Source organism: Arvicola amphibius, chromosome 8, assembly GCF_903992535.2.
Source record: "Arvicola amphibius chromosome 8, mArvAmp1.2, whole genome shotgun sequence".
Lineage (NCBI taxonomy): Eukaryota > Metazoa > Chordata > Mammalia > Rodentia > Cricetidae > Arvicola > Arvicola amphibius.
The window spans coordinates 12,742,137-12,764,249 of NC_052054.1; positions in this window are offsets into that span (position 1 = coordinate 12,742,137).

The window sequence follows — 22,113 nt, forward strand, 5'->3', positions numbered from 1 at the left end:
ATCCAAGGCTGTATGTAGTGAGACCTTGTGTAGCTCATGCTCACTCAAAGTGAGCGCGTCTGTTTGACCCCGAGTGAGGAGGAACAATACTGGAAGCTTTCACTTCACTCCTTTTGGGTGCTTTGTGCTCTCTCTATATAGAGAGCTTCCTAACTACAATGCTAATTCTAATTGATGTCTCTGAGAAAGGACTCAGTGTTGCCTCACCTGTAGATAATGCCACTTAGACCCCTCCCCCCTTTCTCTCTGGATTTTTCGATACAGGGCTTCTCTGTGTAATAGCTCTGGTTGTTCTAAAACTTGCTTTGTTGACCAGGCTGGCCTCAAACTCACAAAGATCCACCTACCTCTGCCTCCTAAATGCTGGGATTAGGGGCCTGAGCTACCACTGCCTGGCTGGCTAAAATGTGGGTTTTTTTGGGGGGGGGGGGTTACTTTATAACTCTTGTATTTTTATTTTATTTTAGTTTCAGTTTTTTGAGACATGCTTTCTCTGTGTAGCCTTGACTGTTCTGGAATTCACTCTGTAGACCAGGCTGGTCTAGAACTCACAGATAATCCACCTGACTCTGCCTCCTGAGTGCTGGGATTAAAGGCATGTGCCACCACTGCCCAATGACTTAAAACCCTTGATGTAACTGAAAATTTGCTTAATTCTCAATGTAGAGTCCAGGAAATGTTTTTATAGCTGTCTGCATTCACAGACCATAAACATGTGGGCTAACAAAATGGTTCATCAGGTAAAGGTGTCTGACCAAGCCTGGATCTTGAGTTCAGTCCCCAGGATCCATCATGGTAGGAGGAGAGAACTAATTCCTGCAAGTTGTCCTCCAGTCTCTATATGCATTCAGTGGTGCGCACCACCCCCATAAACATACAATCAATAGATATATGTAAAAAGTTAATTTTAAAAGAAACATCATTGACATGTCAAATGTCACCTTCCCCCTTATTTAATTTTAAAAAATAAAAACCCTCTACACTATAAAATAAATGTTAGAAAATTTAATCCAGAAACGGGGATGATGACTTAATTGCTAAAGGACCTGCCTTGTAAGCACAGGGGCGTGACCTTAAGTTTGAGACCCGACTGAGGAAGACACTGGATGTCATCCTCTGGTCTCCACATGTGCGGGCACACATATGCAAGCACCTTTCCCAAACACAAATGTCCACACAAACACAGGACAATTCACAACTATTCTAGGGTTTTTGCTGCTTACATTAGTGTGTGCATAAGGATTTGAAAAGCAATCATCATGATCTTCTGGCTGTTTTGGAGCCCTGTAAATAAATGGTTTGTTGGGCAATGTAGTGTTTCTCCCCCACCGTTCAGTGAGCTAGAGTGTAAATGTTGGAAGAGGTAAGGGCCAGATGTCCGTGTGATGCTGTAAATGGAGGTAACAGAGATGGTGGGGACCACAGCACATTTCCAGAACATTCTCCTTTAAGAGGAGCAGCTCTGGTTAATTCTGCCAAGAGTGAATGGAGGCCAGACAGTGCCAGATCTGATTGTGTAAGAGAATCCTATGTAAACTTTACACAAAAATTTCTGCATTGATTCAGGTGACGATTAGAAACTTAGTCAGTAATGTAACTATCAAGTTATCTCCATGGTGCTTGCCGGGCCAATAGAACTCAAGCTGGAACTAAATCCAGGTCGGTGGGTCCTGTTTAAGAACCTCATCCAGAGTCTAATGGCTTCTGAGGTTTTTCACTGGTGCCAGCTCAGATAAAACTCACCGTCATTTGATAGGAGGGGTTCTCAGAGACGTAGGGACAATGAGGATATCTCCACAGTCTTTCCACTTAGAACGTGTGGTATAAATGGTGCTGTGGTAACTGGCTGCAGCTTCTCTACTAAGAAGTCAAAACTGCATGACATGTGCCAAGCACTATCCTGTCCAGTGGGACACGAACGGAGGGTCCATGATAAATCTGGAGGAGGAAGAGGAGCGGAAGGGACAGAGACATGAGAAATGACAGCAAGCCAAGCTTTCTGGTCAAGCTGCCACTTTCTTATTCCTCAAGAGCTGTTATATAGCAAACAGGCAAGGTGAGGGGAGTTAAGATGCTGGAAATTCAGGTCTGGAGACATCCTAGCTGATAAGGAAATACTGAGGTCTGTGATTGTTAACTAACAAAGGAAATGCTAATTGCTACTAAAGCCTGGGGCCTGCAGGTCTCACTAAATTAATTTTCTAGGTCTGGAACTTGCCCTGCAAAGGTGAATATCTTACTTAACTTGTGAATGTAAGATGGCATACACAAAATACAGGTCTTTGCTTCCGGCAAGGCACCTCCCTGTGGACTGTACTCTAGTAAAGTCTGTGATAAGATATAATAAAAGAACTGCACCTCAGTGAATTACGTGCCAAGCGCTGCCCTGTGGGACTGCACGCCTTCCAAGAGGGACACAACTAACGAAGCTTCACAACTTAAATCTCTCTTCAGTGTCTGTCTTGGAGTTATTATTGCTCTGATGAAATGCCCCATCAAAACCAATTTAGGGAGGAAAGGGCTTATTTGGCTTACATATCTTACATCATGGTTCCTTGAGGGAAACCAAGGCAGGAACTTGTAGGAGGAGGGGCCGTTTGTTGGTCCCCGGCTGCTCAGAGCCCCGAAATAATCACACAGAAACTGTATTAATTAAATCACTGCTTGACCCATTAGCTCTAGCTTCTTATTGGCTAACTATTACATATTAATTTAACCCATCTCCATTAATCTGTGGATCACCACGAGGTCATGGCATGCCGGCAAAGTTTCAGCACATCTCTCTCCAGCGGTGGCTCCATGGCTTCTCTCTAACTCCTCCTCCTTTCTCCCAGTTTTCCCCACCTAGCTCTGTTCCCTTATAGCTCTGCTATAGGCCCAAAGCAGTTCCTTTATTAACCAATGATATTCACAGCATACAGAGGAGAATCCCACATCAGGAACTCAACCTGGATTGGGGCCTCGAGGCAGGAGGTGAAGCAGAAGCCATGAAGAGGAGCTGCTTACTCCTCATGGCTTGCTCAGCCTGATTTCTTATAAAACTCAGGCCCATCAGCCCAGGGATAGCCCCACCCACTATAAACTGGGCCCTCCCCCATAGATCACCAATTAAGAAAACATCCTAAAAAACTCCCTGAAGCTCTGTCATATGGAGCTACTTTTTCAACAAAGGCTCCTTCTTCCCTGATGGCTTTAGCTTGTGTCACGTCAACACAAAACTAGCCAGCATACATTTCAATTGGTTCCTCTTATTTCTGACATTAACATTAAGACAAATTCCCTAACTACCCTATTTCTAGATCTAGTTAGCCACCTCTATATTCTTTCGGGGGTGGAGGGATAGAGATAGGGTTCCTCTTTGTAGCCATGGTTGTCCTGGAACTCACTCTGTAGACAAGGACAGCTTCGAACTCAGAGATTCACCTGCCTCTGCCTCCCGAGTGCTAGGACTGAAGCCTGCTAATCACCTCTAAAGCTTGATGCTTTTATTGAAACAGGGTCTTATTACAGAGCCCAAGCTGATCTCAAATGTGGGATCCTCCTGCCTCACCCTCCTGATGGTTGGAATTAATATGGTTTTGCCTCTCTTCCTCCCTCTCCCTCTCCCCTTTCTCCTCTTCTCTGTCTCTTTTCTTGCTCATGTATTTTTAAGAGCACAAGATTGTTTTTCATCTCACTTACAGAGTCGTTTTCTAACAATTACATAGACCATTTTAATTGCAAATGTGAACCTCCAAATAGCTAGGCAAATTAGTATAAACCCAGAACCGAAAGCTGTCAGGGTAGTCTTAAATTAAGCTGGCTACAAGGGAAGCTTGTGGTTAGTGAGAACGGTTAACCACAAACAGCTCACGTAAGCACTATGGACCATTCTTCTGGCTCCTGGCCGCATACAGCTGTGTGCACTGCCTCCTTAGCAAAGAGAGCTTCTGAAACCCAGCACGCTCAAGACACACCTGTCAAGAGAATGGATGAATGAGGAGGCTCACTCTGCTCACTTTCCCCAAGCATTCATTCTGATTCACTTTTAGCGCACGTGCGTGCGTGCATGCGTGCGTGCATGCGTGTGTGTGTGTGTGTGTGTGTGTGTGTGTAAGGAGAACAACTTGGAGATTTGGACTTCTTTGAGATAGAACTTAGGTCATTATGCTTGTATAATCAATGACCTTACCTAATGGAACCACCTCACCAGCCCGCCGTGTACTCATCTAGATGCTTCCTCTGGTTAATGCTGTTAGCAGACTGATGTCATCATATTCCCCTCTGCTAAAATATCTGCACTGAGTAAATGGCAAGCCCTGCCCCCAGAGTGGGTGTGGGTATGACACTTGTGTGGAGTTCAGAGGACAATTTTCTGATGTTGGCCCTGGCCTTCTCATCTTTGACTTAGGGTCTCGTTCCTATTGCATCCTCTGGCTAGTTGGTCCTCTAGCGTCTGGGGAATCCTCTTTGCGGTAGTTTAAATGTAATTGGCCCCCATAAGCTCACAGAGAGTGGCACTATTAGGAGGTGTGGCTTTGGAGTGGGTATGGCCTTGTGTGTCACCGGGGAGGCGGGCTTTGAGGTCTCGTATATGCACAAACCACTCACGGTGTTCCCTGCAGGATCAAAGTTGTAGAACTCCCAACTCCCTCTCCAGCACCATGTCTGCCTGCACACTCCCATTTCCCACCATGATGATCATGGACTGCACCTCTGAACTGTAAGCCACCTAATTAAATGTTTTCCTTTATAAAAGTTGCTGTGGTTATGGTGTCTCTACAAAGCAATAGAAACCCTTACTAATGCTCTGTCTCTACCCCCGCACCCTCAAAGAGCTTTACTTAGGTTCTGGGGATCAAGCTCAAGTTTCCACGCAAGTGCTTTTCCTCACTGAGTTGTCTCCCCACCCCTTAAATGAAATCATTATAAAATCTTGTTTCCGTCCTATTTTCAGTTTGTTTCCTGAGGGTTTCGTAGACACAGGCAATGGACCCTGATCATACTCATTTGCTTCACGTTTCAACTCTTGCTACTGATGCAATAAGTCCGCCCCCCCTGCCCAGTCAAGTGCATCACCTCCTACACACACCCACCCACAACCTTTCTGTGCCACTGAACACCAAATAAATCCTTGGTGCATGAGTCGGTGCAGCGGATAGCTCATTTCCTCAGTGAAACATTCCTTGGACCTGTTCAACTCACTTAGCATTTATATTTATCTAGTAATAATAGCTCAACACCTGGCTCCCAAGCTCCCTGGCTCATCTCCACATCACACCAATAAACTCTCTAGAGGAATGAAACCTCCCCCAGGGACAGGGAAGAACAGGAAACCCAGTGTAAAGACAACCAAACAGACAGACAGACAGACACACACACACACACACACACACACACACACACACACACTTTAAATGAAGTAAAAGATAGCCTTTTATTGTTGCTGGCTGTTCCCCCTTGTCCTCCTCATAAGGTAATATGCTCCTGCTGTAGGAGACTCTGTCAATCTTCACTGTCTGCTTCTCTGTCCCAAACAAGGTAAATAGCAGACACTTTGAAATCCCTGGTACATGGAGAGATCCTCTGGTAAAAATTTCTGTCTAGGCAGCTTTATGAAAACGCAATTGGAGTATTGTGTCCTAATGGAAGTATTTATGCAGAATAAGTACTCCGTAGGCTTTAACGATCCTCATTTCTTTCCTCATAGCAAAATACCTGACCAAAACAGGGTGGGGTGGGGTATTGTTTATCATGTTCACATCTGGTTGCCTGGCCCCAGGTGTTTGAGCAGCACACGATGCATGTGGCTGGAGAAGGCTGTTCACCTCCTTGTACACATGATGTAGCACAGAGCAGTTTGTATCAAGGTGGGCAGGAAGCATGGCAGTGGGTAATGATAACGGGTGTGAGCCTTACTAATTCCCTAGGTTCTTCTCTGTCCAATCAAGGTGACAGTTGAAATTGCTCTTCATGGTTAAGACAGAAAGTGTTTCACATCCTCCACGTTACAAGTAAAATAAGGCACCTGAGATGATTTGGGAGCAAGCTCCACTAGGTGTCTATCTGTAAGTATTGATGTTGGGACAGATTCAAGGACAAATTCCTTCATGGATATTAAGTAAGGTAGGAACACAGAAGAAGATGTGAGTCTTGTAAAAGCCAAGAACCCTAAATTTCATCCATGCGGATTGTTTTATGTTTAGTGGGCAGGACCTGTATCAGTACTAACAGGTCTTCAGTCTGGGCTCTAGGGGTATTTCAGTTCTATCTCAGAAGTACTGTTAAATGTTTTTGTTTTTTATTTGTTTGTTTGTTTTATCGAGACAGGGTTTCTCTGTGGCTTTGGAGCCTGTCCTGGAACTAGCTCTTGTAGATCAGGCTGGCCTTGAACTCACAGAGATCCTCCTGCCTCTGCCTCCCAAGGATTAAATGCGTGCACCACCACTGCCTGGCTCAGTTAAATGTTTTTACATGGATATGATAACCTTCAAGTCCATCTCTCTCCTATAAGAAATAGGGAGAAGACACAAGCCTGTGGTTTCTTTCGCTACTCTCTCCCCCACCCCCAGGGATCAATAGAAAGGGTTTACTTGGCTCACAATCCCAGGTTCTAGTCCATCACTGTGCGCATGTCAAGGCAGCAGGAACTTGAAGCTGCCAGTCACACCCATGAGTGAAGAACAGGAAAAGGTGAGTGTACGCACACTTGTGTCCAGCTCACTTTCTTATTTATTTATTTAAAATATTTTTATAATCCCTAATGTTAGTTATCCACCCCAACCCTCCCACTGCCCAATCTTCCCACTCCTCTCCTCATTCAACTCTCTTTCCCCATGATTCCCTCTTTATCTTTCTCCCCCTCCCCACCAAAAACCCCTTTATGATTTCGTATTTTCTACAGGCATGTTAAGCACATGGATATACACAGATAAACACGTAACTGCAAGTTAAACACAAAGATCTAAAGATGTGAAGCTAGGTGGTCCTGCCTCAGCGTGGTATACCAGGCTTTGCTGACTCCCCAAGGGAGGCCTTATCTCCTCTGAGGAGTGGATGGGGAGTAAGACATGGGTGGGAGAACGGGAGGGGAACTGGGGCTAGTATGTTAAATTAAAATGTTTTTTAAATAATTTTTTTAAAAAAAAGATGCAAAGGTAGGAACCATACAAGCAAGAACACGGGATATTTGTCCTTCTGGGTCTGGTTTATATCAGCATAGTGGCTGCCAGTTCTATTGATTTACCTCCAAGTTTTATTTTTCTTTATAGCTAATAATGCTTCACTGTGTATAGGTACCACTTTAGTTAGTTTGTTTGTTTGTTGAGACAGGGTTTCTCTGTAGCTTTGGAGCCTGTCCTGGAACTCTCTCTGTAGACCAGGCTGGTCTTGAACTCACAGAGATTCACCTGCCTCTGCCTCCCACGTGCTGGGATTAAAGGGGTGAGCCACCACTGCCCGGCTAGGTAGCCCATCTTCATTATCCATTCATCAGTTGATGGACATCTAAGATGTGTCTACGTCCTGTTTATTATAAATAAAGTCCTGATGCACATGGATGGACATGTGTGTTGTATGCAGTAGGACATAGAGTCTTTGTGTATATGGTCTACCTGTGTTTTTTTTTTTTTAAACACAAAAAGATTGAATAACTCCTGTTTTCCAACTTGGTTTTGTTTCTGATTTTTTTAAAAAATTTATTTATTTATTATGTACACAATATTCTGTCTGTGTGTATGTCTGCTGGCCAGAAGAGGGCACCAGACCTCATTACAGATGGTTGTGAGCCACCATGTGGTTGCTGGGAATTGAACTCAGGACCTTTGGAAGAGCAGGCAATGCTCTTAACCACTGAGCCATCTCTCCAGCCCCTTGTTTCTGATTTTTTTTCAATTTTATGTTCATTGATGTTTTGCCTGCGTGTATGTCTATGTGAGGGTCAGATCCTCTGGAACTAGAGTTATAGACATGTTGACAGAGGTTTCTGTCCCACCTGGTCCCACAGCCAATCAGTCCCAAAGAAATACACAGAGGTCTATATTAATCATAAAATAGTTGACCTATTTAGCTCAGGCATCTTATTACCTTATTAACTTATTCTTTTCTATATTAACCACGTGGCTTGGTATCTTTTTAGGTATTCTCATCTTGCTTCCTCTACGGCTGGATGATGATTACAGACTGTGATTCTTCCCAGAATTCTCCTGTTCTCCTTGCCCCACCTCTACTTCCTGCGTGACTGCTGGCCAATCAGCCTTTTATTAAATAAGTACAAGAAACAAATCTTTACAGGGTAAAACCATTGTCCCACAGCTGCCATGTGGCTGCTGGGACTTGAACCTGGGTCTCTCCAGTCCTAGTTGAGTGACTTTTGTTGTTGTTTGTTTCGTTTTTGTGACAGGATCTTGTTATGTAGCTCTGAACACTTGGGACTCTCTCTATAGACCAGGCTGGCCTTAGTCTCACAGGAATCTACCTGCCTCTGCGTTTACTTCTAGAGCGCTGGCACCACTATGCCTGCTGTTTCAACTAAAATAGCATGAAGGTGCATTTGTGACCTACACCATGGTCTAGTGATCCAATGGAAAACCTCAAATTGGTGGCTGTTTAGAGTTTTGTGAAAACCATGGTGGCCTGGCAAAGAACTGGTGAGTAAGGGGCTGGTTTTGAAGAAGAAACCCTAAGGAGAATAATTAGTTAAAGAAGCTGAAATGGAATCGGACATTTGCCCTGGAAGGAAACTGGCAGAAGCCTGTGGTGTTTTCCAAGTGTTCAGCACATGAGTCACAACCTTCTTCATAAGCAGTCATGTGACTGTGATGGTCCATGGCTTGGGATTTTTTTTCCCCATTACACTTTATGTTAAAAAAAATTATACACACACACACGCACACACATATATCAGGTAATATACATATATGTATGTATATATATCCAGTTATTTGTGAGTTCCTAAATGCAGCATGCTTGCTGCATTCTTTCTGCTTTGTAAATACTCTGTGGAATGCCCTGCCTAGCTTGAAAGGTGTGCGAGCTCACCGTTCTCCCGAGCGCAGGCTGCAACACCATTGCCTCTACAGTCCTTTTCTTGTCTAGACAAAGGCAAGAGCTCTGCTCTCCATCGTCGCGGTTGTGGTCCAAGGCAGCTGCTCCTGCTTAACGTCTTGTTTCTCCATTTGTAATAAGTCAAAAATAGGTGAATTGTCTTGTTTTCTGATCTCTTTTGAGTACCTCGAACAGTGGGCTTGGCTGTGTGATGAGAAGCACTCAGTGAAAGTGTGTGGACCAGTAGAAACTCGGTAGTCAGCAGGAGCAGTACATCCTCAGAGGAACCGAAACTTCTCCAAGACCTTCTCCAGGGCAGTGGTGGCGCACGCCTCTAATCCCAGCACCCCAGAAGCAGAGGCAGGGGGATCTCTGAGTCAGAGACCAGCCTGGTCTACAGAAACGAGTTCCAGGATGTCCAGGGCTGTTACACAGAGAAACCCTGTCTCACAAAACCAAAACCAAACCACAACGACAAACCACCACCACAAAAGCAACTTCCAAAATCATACAAAAACTGCTTTGTTTTGGATATCATTGTGTTATAGAGTTGAAAGCAAAGGAAAATAAAAGAGAGAAAAACTGTTTGATAGTTTGTTTCTCTAACTGCAAATTCCTAATGGCTCTGTGTGCCTACTCCCTTTGTCTCAAATCCAATCAGAAATGAGTCAGTCCCAGCTTAACAGTTATTCCTCTGCTGTGCTACAGGACACATCTCCTTCCAAGGCTGGTATTGTCGCATGTGGGGTTCCGGGCTGGGTAACCTCATCGATGTCTTTTCTTCTCCAGCAGCCAGGGCAGTGCCTTCCTGCTCTGTGAAAGCAGGGAGGATGTTCTTAATGGGTGGGAGATTAATTTATGCCCTGCAGCCAAAGTGTGTGATGTCTCCATCAATAGGGTCTTTGTGACAGCGATTGGCGTGTAATGTAGAACTGAATGAAGAACCTGTATGTCCCTAGAACAGATTAGGACTCTTTCTCCATGTTGCAGGTTACTAAAGCAAGGCAGGGCAGCGATGATGAATGGGCAAGGCTTGAGCCTGAAAGCAGCTGATTGATTGCTATGTAAATGTGCTGTGCACCGCTGCCGGGATTTGGGTATAAAATGTACTACATAGGCTTGTGTGCCGAAAGCTTCTTTCCCAGCAGGTGGTAATGTTTTGGGAGGTGGTAGAAACTAGGAGAAGGGACAGAGCTGGAGGAAGTGAATCACTGAGACTTGCTTGCCTTTGTAGGTTAAGTTCCAGGTCCTTACCTCTCTACTTCCAGGCCACAAGGAGGTGAGCAGCCTTGTCTGCAACATGTTCCGGTAGCCAGGACGTTCGGTCTCACTACAGGCTCAGACTGAGAGGCACCAATGAGTATAGACTGAAATCTCTGAAACCATGACAAAAATAAAGAATTCTCTTTAAGGTGCGGAGATCACGGGAAGCCTCTTGGCGTGAAATCCCTTCCCCTGACCCTCAGAGGTTTGAGGATTCTGGTCGTTTAGATTTTGATGTGGGGGCAGGCACCCACGAGTGAGAGCGGGAGAGGTCACTTGCCACCGGAAGCTTTGTCCGCTGGCACTACCTGGTGAGAGTGGAAGGAGCCTGTCTGCGACATGCTGCAAGTGTCCGTGCGGAAAGAGAGGAAGCTCCGCACGGTATGAGGGGCTGGGGCCAGGCCTGAGCTCCCTACAATAAAAATGAAATTGTTAATAAGACATAGAACTGAGGGATGCGGTAGAGGATTCGCTGAGGCTTGAGGGTGGTGGCGCTCACAGATCTTAAGTTTTTATTTCATTTCTGACGGTTGACTGACTCGGGACAATTTTATGGCATCGTTTAGGGAACAGTTTCTTGCTAAGTTCATTTGCAGACATCCGATTAACTCCCTATGAGGAGCTGGTTCCTCAGAACCCACGCGAGAAGCTGGCTGTTTTGGTGCATGCTTGTAGTCTCAGAGTTGTGGAGGCAGACACAGGAGGATTTCTGGGGCTGCTGGGCCAACCTAACCCAGCTGAACTGGTTGGTGATATCCAGGCCAACGAGACCCTGTCTCACAATTCAAAGTGGAACACCCCTGAGGAAGGACAGCTGAAGTTTGTCCCCTGGCCTCCACACATGTACACATGTGCTCATTCACATATATGTACATAATTCCCCTCCCCCCTCCTGCCATCAAAACACTGGATGCTGTTCCCAGTACTTGGCTCTTCTGAGGAAGAGTCTCTCCACACTCCCTACAAGCAGCATTGATGCAACGAGTTTGGGTTCACACGGGGCAAATTAGTTTTCATTACGGGATCTGGAGTCTTAACTTACAGTAGTGACTGTAGAAAGATGCTAACATTTTCTCCGCTGTCATCTTAGTGGGTGGGGCTTTGCTCCTGGACTGTCTTAAGGATGGAATGAGCAGCAAACTGAGACTCATGACAGTCACCAGGCCTGGGTTGAGGTGCGGGACCTTGGTGCGCGTCTTCTGTAGGTTGCAGCTACAAATGGGGAACCTACGCGAAGTCCCTGAGACAAGAAGTCGGTAGGCCTGCTGCAGGTCTCTGATACACAGGAGTGAGACGCTGAGCTAAGCCGCTGGAGCCCCACAAATTCTCGGTAAGTAGTGGGATGAGTGCTTGGGACCTGAGGGAGCCTCGCATAACGTAGAAAGCCAGGAACACACTGTGGAGTCTCCCCCACCTTCCGCCACACCCAGGCCTTCTCTTACCCTGCCCTTCACGGACCACCTACCTGAACTACCCAGGAAACTAGGAAGAGAGACAGTGGAGAACACCGAAACCCTGTGATCTCCTCACCTTCCTGATCTCAAGTGTGTCTGTGGGTTTTGGTAAAATGTCATACAGGAAGGAGCCTGGAAACTCAGGCTGAGCTGTCAATCCTGTCAACTAAATCTCTTTCACATCCTCTTTTGCTTGTTATTTGCCAAAAAAACCTATCTTCCCTTTTTTTTATTTTTTTCAGAAGACGTGTGTGTGTGTGTGTGTGTGTGTGTGTGTGTGTGTGTTTGAGTAAACTCTAAACTCTACTGGTAACTAAATAACATCATATTGAAATATGCATTAAAATAACACTTAGCATAGCCTGTCCTGAGGAATGTAAACTGTCTATAATCACAGAACCGTTGGGCTAAAGCTACAACCTATTGATCTTTGGGAGTTTAGTGCCATCTGCTGGTCACATTGATGTCTGCAGCCAAGACCTGGCCAATTTGGCGGTCTTCCTCTAAGAGACAAGAAAAGGCAACCAACCGTAAGCTCCACCATTAGGAGGGGGACCTCTAGTGCACAGACCTTGACATTTCCCCTTTTCATGGAACTTGCAAAGGTTCAGGATGCCTTTCGGGCAATTTACAATTAGAGGGCAAAAATCAAAAGTACTTTGATCGTATCAAAGTCATTAGCTATGTCCAACTCCTTTTATCCTAAGAAAGTATTCTCACCATGTAACAGAACTAGACTGGTTGTGGCAGCCTACTTTATGGATCTATCATTTCGAATTCATGTGTTGTTTTATAATTTATTATTAAGAACTCAGGGTGGAAGCGATAGCTCGGCAGTTAAGCGTATGTATCGCTCTTGCAGAGGACCTGGGTTTGGTTCCCACGTTGGTCAGTTTATAATGGCCTGTAACTTTAGCTATAGGGGATCTGACGCCCTCTTCTGGCCTCCAAGGACACTGCACTTGTCAGGAGGCTCACACATACACACAAAAATAAAATACATCTTGAGAGGGAAAAGAGGTCTAGAGTTATAGGTGGGTTAAAGCATAGGCTTTGTGCCTACTAATGTTTCGTGTGCGGTAGGTTATTTGACTTCTGTGTGCCCAGTTCCCTTTACTTAAAATGGGGACAGCTGAACCTGTGCCGCAGATGAAAAGAATGCTTCTGAAAGGCAGCACCTGACCACGGTCACCTTTTTAAAGAACTGAACCTGAAAGTAAGCAAAAAAATGTAACTTATTTCATTCTGAGATTGCATTGGTCTCTGGACTTTGTTTTTGAGGTGGGTGAGAGAAAGCTGAAGAAGAGAGACTTGTTCCGAGGATTCAGAAGGAAGAGAATTCAGAGAAGTAAGCCCGATGCTGGGCACCGGTTTTCTCTCTGAACTTTTGCTGTGCTTTTGTTTTTGTTTGTTTGTTTGTTTGCTAGGATTGCACTGTGTACCTCTAGTTGGCCTGGAACTCCCTTCGTAGACCAGGCTAATTCCCAACTCACAGACATCTGCCTGCCTCTGCCTCGAGTGTGTGGCCCCATGCCCAGGCGTTTGGAGGACCTTAGGAAGAGCAGTTTAAAAGGCGGAGAAAGGGAGCGAGAACAGGCTGGCAAGCAATGGGTATGAATTGTGTGCATAATGAAACTTTCTGACAGAACACACCTTCATCTTTCTACCCTACATGAAGGTTAAACCACAGAACGAATCCAGGACCTCAGGGGCTCTGACACAGTCACTGGTCAGTTACCTCACAGGTAGTCACTCCTCTCATATTTGCTACCTCGAGTTCATTCTGCTAGTTTTTAAAACTTACGAGTGGAACTGTGTCCTATTGATCATGGATCCTTTTGTTTGTGGCTCCCCCCCCCCCATCTTTATGTTGAAGACTCATCCATGTTGCATATACAAATGCTGATTATGCAAAATATGTCATGAACTCTGTCTATTAATCTTCTACAATCTGTCTACTTACTCAGCGCACGTTTGGGTCATTAATACATCTTTTGCCTGTTTTGAATAAAGCTTGTGTAAGCATTCCTGCAGACAGTTTTGGATGGCTTGAGAACTCATCTGGCTCACTCTGTGCCTGGAAGTAGAACTGTCAGGTAATTGGAGCTTTGTAGGTTTAGCCTTAGAAAATTTTATAAAACCTTCCTCAGAACGGAGTACCAATTTATAGCTTTACACCAGCGCTGTCTGAAAAAAAAAATTCCACTGTGAAGTCTCAGAGCAATGAATTGGCTCAGAAGCCACACTCTCAAGCTTGGATTTGTGGCTTCTGAGATGTGTATCTCTTTCAGCTTCTCTTTTCTTCTTACCCCCCTTGCCTCCTCCTCCTCTAGTATTGCCTCCATCCATGGGATAGATTTTGCTTTTGTGTTTGTATATCTGTGTTTGAGAATCACTTCATTATTAATTTCCACCAGTCAGTAACAGAGATAGAAACTATAAAATGTATCTCTAAGCTGTTAAGAATACTCTTTTAAACCTTGCATTGAAACTATATATCAGTTTGAAGATTTTTAATTGGGCTTGTAGTGAACAGGTTGGCAGTTTTGAGAATGAGTGTCTTACTGTTTGACCCATGAACATTGTCACCTCTGTCCATATTAAAACCAATCTTAATTTCTTTTTATTATATTTGCAATTTTCATCATAAAGTACTGCACATTGTCCATGGGACTTGTTCCTAGGTATCTGAACATTTGATGCGATTTAAATTGCGTTGAAAAGATTTAATTTTTCGGCTGTTGCTGTAGATACGTACAATTGATTTTGATGTACTTAGCTTGTGTCTGCTTTCTTCATTTTAATACACTTTTCTTGTGGACTATTTTGGGCTTTTTTCCTCATATGCACTCACATAATGTACAAATGACAACAGATTCTTTATTTATCATTATTTTTAAGATTCATTTACTTTTATTTTATGTGCATTGTGTTTTGCTGGCAGGTAACTTTGTGTGAGAGTGTCAGATCTTCATTTACAGACCGTTGTTAGCAGCCATGTGAGTTCTAGGATTTGAACCTGGGTCCTTTGGGAGAGCAGTCAGTGCCCTTAACTGCTGAGCCATCTTTCCAGCTTCTGACAACAGCTTCTTTTCCGAGGTCAATAACTATTTATTTTTATGGATGTATAGCATAGGCTAGGACATTTGGTTTATGTTGCATGTGAGCAGTGACTTTGGGCTTCTTTGCCTTGTTCCCAATCTTGAGGAAGCACACTCCATATCCCACATAGTCTATACTATCTATGGTGTTGGCTGTAGATCTGTTGTGGCTGTTCTTCATGAGACAAAAGAATTTCCACCGGGGTCTAGCTGTGAAGCAGCCCCCACCCCTTTTTCCTTTATTTGAATGGGTCTTGAATTTTATAAAGAACTGTTTTTGTACTCAGTGAGATGGCTATTGACCATAAAGCACACCATTTGCCGATATGAAGGGAAATACCACCGCTTTGCCCCCTTTACCTTAGGGGGCAGTAGACTGATAGGTTTTATAGGGTCTTTGTTGGTTGGTTTGTTTGTTTTTATACTGATCTGAAACCACTCTTACGCTCCTGAAATAAGCCATATTTGGTTTTATGTATTTCTGGATTTCCTTGTCTAGCATTGCACTTGAAATTTCAAGTCTGCTTACGGACAATATTGATAAGCACTCGTGACTTCTTCAGGCTTCAGTTTGGTGGCACTGAGCTGATAAAGCGGGCCAAGATCTAGTGTCTCCTCTTCTGTACCAGGGTGTGTATAATTGGCACCGTTTCTTCATGTAGTGTTTGACAGGATTTGTCATGGGAGAGTCCTTGTTGGGCCAGTTTAAATTGTTTGCTGGACTTATTTAAAAGATACAGTATTATTTGGATTATATGTTTTCACTAACTGTAAGAAAATATTTTGCTAGGAATTTATCCATTTCACATTTTCAAGATTATTGATGAAAAGTTGTACATGATATCCTTTATCATTATATATATAATTATATATATATATAATTATATATATATATATATATATATATATTCAATCAATTAATCAATTCGATTTTGGGGACAGGACTTCTCAGTGTAGCCCTGGCTGTCCTGGTACTTACTCCATAGACCAGGCTGGCCTCAAACTCAGAGATTTTCAGCTTTGCTATGATATGCTATGGATGGATCTTGAAGAGACTATGCCAAATAAAATCAAATGGAGAGCAATGAATCAATGCTGTCTGACTCTGCTTGTCAGAGATAGCAAGCTGTGTCAACTTTAGACAGACAGAAAGTAGAATATTGGTTGTCGGTGCTGGGGTGAGGTGGAGCTGAGTTGGTGTTTAGTCCTCAAGGTCTGTTTGAGATTTCCCTAGGGGGTTATGCCCAGATACCCAGCCTTCTGGATGAGGCCAGCAGGGGCTCCCGCCACATGGAGTAGAACTAAATCCAGACTTTATTCTTAATTTCAGTGCCTGGTGCACAGACGGTGTTCCATGAGTAAATAAACGAACAGGAAGTATGTCAACTTAGGTTATCAAACTTCAAGTCCAAGTCCTTGCAGAAACTGCATTTGCTTTTAGGTCCACTCGGAATTCAGGTTCTTTATGCCAAGCCCAGGTTAGAGTCTGGTAAATGATCCCAAGGAAGTTCTAGTTGATCAGAAATGTCATTGCCAATCCTGGACTTCCTACCTATTCATCTTCCCGCTCTGTCTCTTTTTACTCTATCCAACCTGCTTTTCTTTGGTGAGGATTTTGGTTAAGTCTGAGGAGCAGAACCCACTAAATCTGTGAAATGTCATAGCCTTAGGGAAAGAGCGGGGGTGGGGGTGGGGGGGGAGCTTCCTGCCTTAATCTCTGCCCCCTCCCCCGCACTCCTCCCTGTGTTCTGGAACTAACCAGGGTGGGGGAGGAGGCAGTGAGTTCCAGGGGAAACTTGTGGCTAAAGGCTAAGGGGTGTTGTCTCTCACTGGGGATGTTTTATAGTGGGGGGGGGGGAAGGCAGTTTCATTAGATCTTGAAATATTTTGAAGTTTAATAAAATGACCACATTAATATTCCAATGAACAAAGCTTCATTTTTTTTTTTCACAGAATATGCTGCATTCTACAACACACACAACATATTTCCAAAGTCTTGTTCTCTTTTTTTGGAGGGTTTGCTAACAGTTTCCTTTCTCCCCTTTCTCTTTTCTTCTATTGATCTTCGCCAGATTTCTGCTTTAACCGCCATAGGCATCCCCTTATATTTAGTCCAAATGAACAAAAATATCTATCCACAAAGGAGACAGAGTAGAAAACAGTATGAAAAGATTGTAGCATAAAAGAATCCCATTTTATTGAATAATATTTTTTTTTGCAGTGCTGGTAGTGGAATCTAGGCCCTTCGCACGATAGGCAATTTCTCTGCCACTGACCACTGAACCGCAACCCCAGGTCATGTACAACTTATATGTGCATATATGTATTCATAGATAATAATAGACTTATTAACATTGTCTTAGGCCAGAGGCTTGCCCCAAACCAAACTACTTACCTACACTGTCCAGTGAAGGGTCGTTTCCTCCCACACACAATGTCCCTTCTCCTCCTCTCTGCCTCCACATTTCTCTATCTCTTTATCTTTATATACCTCTCTCTCTCGATATATATGTGTGTGTGTGTGTGTGTGTGTGTGTGTGTGTGTGTGTGTATGTATGTATGTATGTATTAGGAGAAAAGAAGGAGGAGGGGAAGGGAGAGGGGAGGAGGGGAGAGGAGGGGCAAGCTGTGCCTTAGGAAATAGTGATTGGTTTGAGAGAGAGAGCTCTGGAGTGTCCTCAGTGATACCGACGAGCTGATTCCCCACCAGGGTGGGCAGACACAGTCCCGAGTTCTGAAGGAGAGAAAGAAGTCACAGGAAGGATGTAGTCTTTAAGGGATTCCTGCTTTCCGTTGTGATTTCCCAGTCACCTGCAGTCTTCCCCACAGAGCAGAACTCCAGCCTGCTGTGAGGCATAAGGTTAATCTAGACAAAAATAAGGACACAGATGGAGGCTGTGAGCGAGGAGCTCAGGTGAGGCCAGGAGAGGTTTGGTACACACCCCACGCTTTTGCCATCTGCTAGGATGCTCTGGAGCGGGGTGGGCTTCTAACCTGGCCCCAGCATTCTGGCAGACATGGCGAAAGAGACAGATGACCACTAATAAAATCTGTATGAATTATATCTCAGCGGATGGACCAAAGATATATATTTAGAAATAGCTTTTTCTGTTCTTCTGTTGTGTGTTCACGTCATCTAACCTACAGTTACTTCCTGTCTCTGCTCTCTCGACAGGGTTGTGCCTGGCAGTCACTATTACACTGCCCTTAGGCGATGTCATGCTACACATTCTAGACAAGGCATGGGAAAAGTCTTCTGTAGCAGAATCAACTATCACAGGAATTTACTTCCCTTGATAGCAATCAGATGGCCCAAGTGAGATAATGGGAAGAAGCTTTTGAAAATGCAGGGTAGAATAATATTTCCTGTAAGAGTTGAACAATTTAGAATCCAAAATTTCAAACATGCAGAAAGATTAAACTGGTGGACCACAAATTTTATTTTATATGTATGCTATTTTGTTTTTGAGACAAAGTTTTGCAGTGTAGAGCCAGGTGGCTTCAAACTCATGGTCTGCCTGCCTCAGCCTCCTGAGTGCTGAGACTACAGGCCTGTGCCATCTGCGAGACTGGAACTCACTATGTAGACCAGGCTGGCCTCGAACTCACAAGATCCCCTTGCCTCTGCCTCCTGAGTGCTGGGATTACAGGCGTGCACCACCACCATCCAGCTGAATTCTCAGTTCTTTAGGAAAAATGGTTTAGTGTGTTAATTGACAGGGCCAAACTTTGGTGAAGCCATTGGATTTTGTTAAGAGTGAATATTGCTCATTTGGAAACTCACTAAATAATGGATCATCGAAGGCTTCCAGGGGTTCTATGCTGGTGTTAGTGCTGTTTTCATGTACCTTTAAGTACAGCAAACGAGCTAATAAGGCTGTATCTATTCCTCTGTGTCTGTCCCAGAGAGTCTGAGCATGAGGTGGGGACTGATTTCCCTTCAGTGGTTCACAGTCATAGGACTACATGGTTTTGGCCACTTTCTCTGATGTTGCCGTGATTGAAGACACTCAGAAGCACAGAAGGCCACATGAAGCATTTACGCAGAATCAACTGATGGTGTTGGTAAAGGTACCGTGTGTGCCTTATGACTTTGTCCACGTGTCTTCTCAGAAGCCCAGTTATGCCATCATTTCCTTCCATATTTCAGTTGTGGCCCATTATAAATGAAGCTTTTATTTGCTTTATTATGCTAATGCCTTCCCCTCCACTGGCAAGTGGGAGGAGACTGTGTGCACTTCTGTTTAGTCTCAAGCTTAGGAGTGACAGGCTCACTCAGTCTTTTTTAGCAATTATTTATTTATTTGTGTGTGTTTGCCCGTGTGTGCACAGGGCTCAACACTGCATGTCTTCCTCTACTGTTTGCCTCTTTGTTTTTTGAGCTAGGATCTCTCGATGAGCATGATCTTGCCATTTTTCTGCTTGGCTGCTCTGCCGGTGAGTCCTGGATCCTCCTGTCCCTCCCTCCAGGCCTGGGATTGCAGGCATACCAGCCTCTCTGGCTTTTATGTGGGTGCTGAGAATCCAAACCCAGATTCTCATGATTTCACAGTTATATCCCCAGTGTCTTTTTGGTGTTTGTTTTATAGAGACATGGTCTCACCGTGTATCTCTGGCTATTCTGGAACTTGTTATATAGGCCAGGCTGGTCTTGAACCCATAAATATCTGCCTTCTGAGTGCTGGGATTGAAGGTGTGCCACCATGATGACACTCTGACTTCTTTAGAATTAAGTTTTAAAAGGGTTTATTTATTTTTATTTTTTTTCTGTGCATTGGTGTTTTGCCTTCATGTATGTCTGTGTGAGGATGTCGGATGTGGATGAGTGCTGGGAATTGAACCCGGGTCCTTTGGGAGAGCAGTCAGTGCTCTTAACCACTGAGCCATCTCTCCAGCCACTGTGGTGGGTTCTTGTTCTCTGTAATTCCTGCTCTGGTCCTTACTCCACTTTCTCCATCCGTGTGGTAGGAGGCAAAACTCCACAGAAGAGGGGCTGGAGAGATAGATGGCTCAGCGGTCAAGAGCACTGACTGATCTTCCAGAGGACCTGGGTTCACTTCCCAGAACCCACATGGCAGCTCACAATTGTCTAAAAATGCAGTTCCACGAGATCTGACACCTTCACACCAATGTACACAAAATAAAAAGTTAAATAAATCATTTTAAAAAATTAAAAAAAAAAAACTCCACAGAAGATGCGTGGAGTAGAGACGATTCTGGAATCTGGTGCCTTCGTACAACATGTTTCTCTCTCATTCATTTCTTCTGGGGCTTGTCCCTGGCCCTCCTGCAAGCCAAGATCCAAGAACTCTAATCCTGTCTGAGTGGATGTCCCCACCCCCAGCCTTTCACAAACAAACTGTCCTTTCCCACAAGGAAGGAAGGAGATGGCAGGTGATGCTCCTGTAAGGTCTGGAGCCACAGCTGAGTCCTCTAAGTCAGGTAAAGTTAGCTCTACAACAGGCGAGTCCTGAAGGTCCTTAAGAAGCCAACCAAAGTGACAATATGCTTGCTTTCCTTGTCTCAGACTTGGGGTTGTGTGAGTTATGATCCTTGGTTAAGCAGGGGGTGAACACAGACGACGCCTTGTTGGAGAGTAAGCCGTAGCAGGCAGTTCGGAGTCACCAAGCACCTTCTCTTTCTGATTAGACTCGGAGATAGATGTCTCACGACTCAGCTGCCCTTTCTGATGGGCAGGATCCAGCCCTTTGGCTCTGCCTGGCCTGGCCTGGCCTGTTGACGCTGACAGGAAGGGCTGCTATGACAGCAGGGAAACACAGGCTGCACAGGAAGGCCTCCCTTGACGCTTCAGCCACATCCCTGCCCGGCCACTGGCTGTGAGCTGTCCGAACACTGGGGAGTTTCCAGCCCTGCTTTGACTGCTTTTCTCTGGATGTCCCTGTTCCTAGAACAAAGTCAAGTTTTCCACATGATTACAAAGAAGGCAAAAGTTACACAACACACCCCAAACAAGAAATACTCAGCTAACTACCAGTTTCCTCAATTCACAGAGCACACCTTTATTTCTGTTGCGTTAGAAACTCAGAATAGCATCACCACCTGCATCCCACCACACACACACACACACACACACACACACACACACACACACACACACACACCACACCACACCCAAAAGCTGCTTTGGGCAATAGACACTAGACATATGTCTTTCAACGGCTACAGAACAGAGATGAAACATAACCGAGTCCCAAGTAATAGTGCTTTTCTTCAAGGAGGGGGGAGAGGGAGGAGCCGAGTTCCAGGGCTCTGTCTGCTTTGCCTCTGCCAGTGACTGGTATGGAATCTCACCCCTGTTCTGCTTCAGTTCTGGGACAGCTTTTCACCACCCCCGTCTCAATGACCAGTCACTCCCTCACTTCCTGCTTGTGGGCTGTGGAGATATGTATGATGTGATAGTGTGTATGCTATGATAGTATGTATGATATGATAGTGTGTATGTGTATGCTATGATAGTGTGTATGATGTGATAGTGTGTATGCTATGAGAGTGGGTATGATGTGATAGTGTGTATGCTATGAGAGTGTGTATGATGTGATAGTGTGTATGCTATGAGAGTGTGTATGATGTGATAGTGTGTATGCTATGATAGTGTGTATGATGTGATAGTGTGTATGCTATGATAGTGTGTATGCTATGATAATGTGTATGATGTGATAGTGTGTATGCTATGATAGTGTGTATGCTATGATAGTGTGTATGATGTGATAGTGTGTATGCTATGATAGTGTGTATGATATGATAGTATGTATGCTATGATAGTATGTATGATATGATAGTATGTATGATATGATAGTATGTATGATATGATAGTATGTATGATATGATGATATGTATGTTATGGTAGTATCTATGGTAGTATGTATGATATGATAGTATGTATGATATGATAGTATGTATGATATGATGATATGTATGTTATGGTAGTATCTATGGTAGTATGTATGATATGATAGTATGTATGTTATGGTAGTATGTATGATATGATGATATGTATGTTATGGTAGTATCTATGGTAGTATGTATGATATGATAGTATGTATGTTATGGTAGTATGTATGATATGATGATATGTATGTTGTGGTAGTATCTATGGTAGTATGTATGATATGATAGTATGTATGTTATGGTAGTATGTAGAATGAATTCATGCTTCACTTTTCATTGCCTGCTCTTCTCCAAAGCCTACATATTTCTCCTGTTTAGTGATGCCGTGTAAGAGACAGCAGGCCTCCACCGGAGACAGGCCA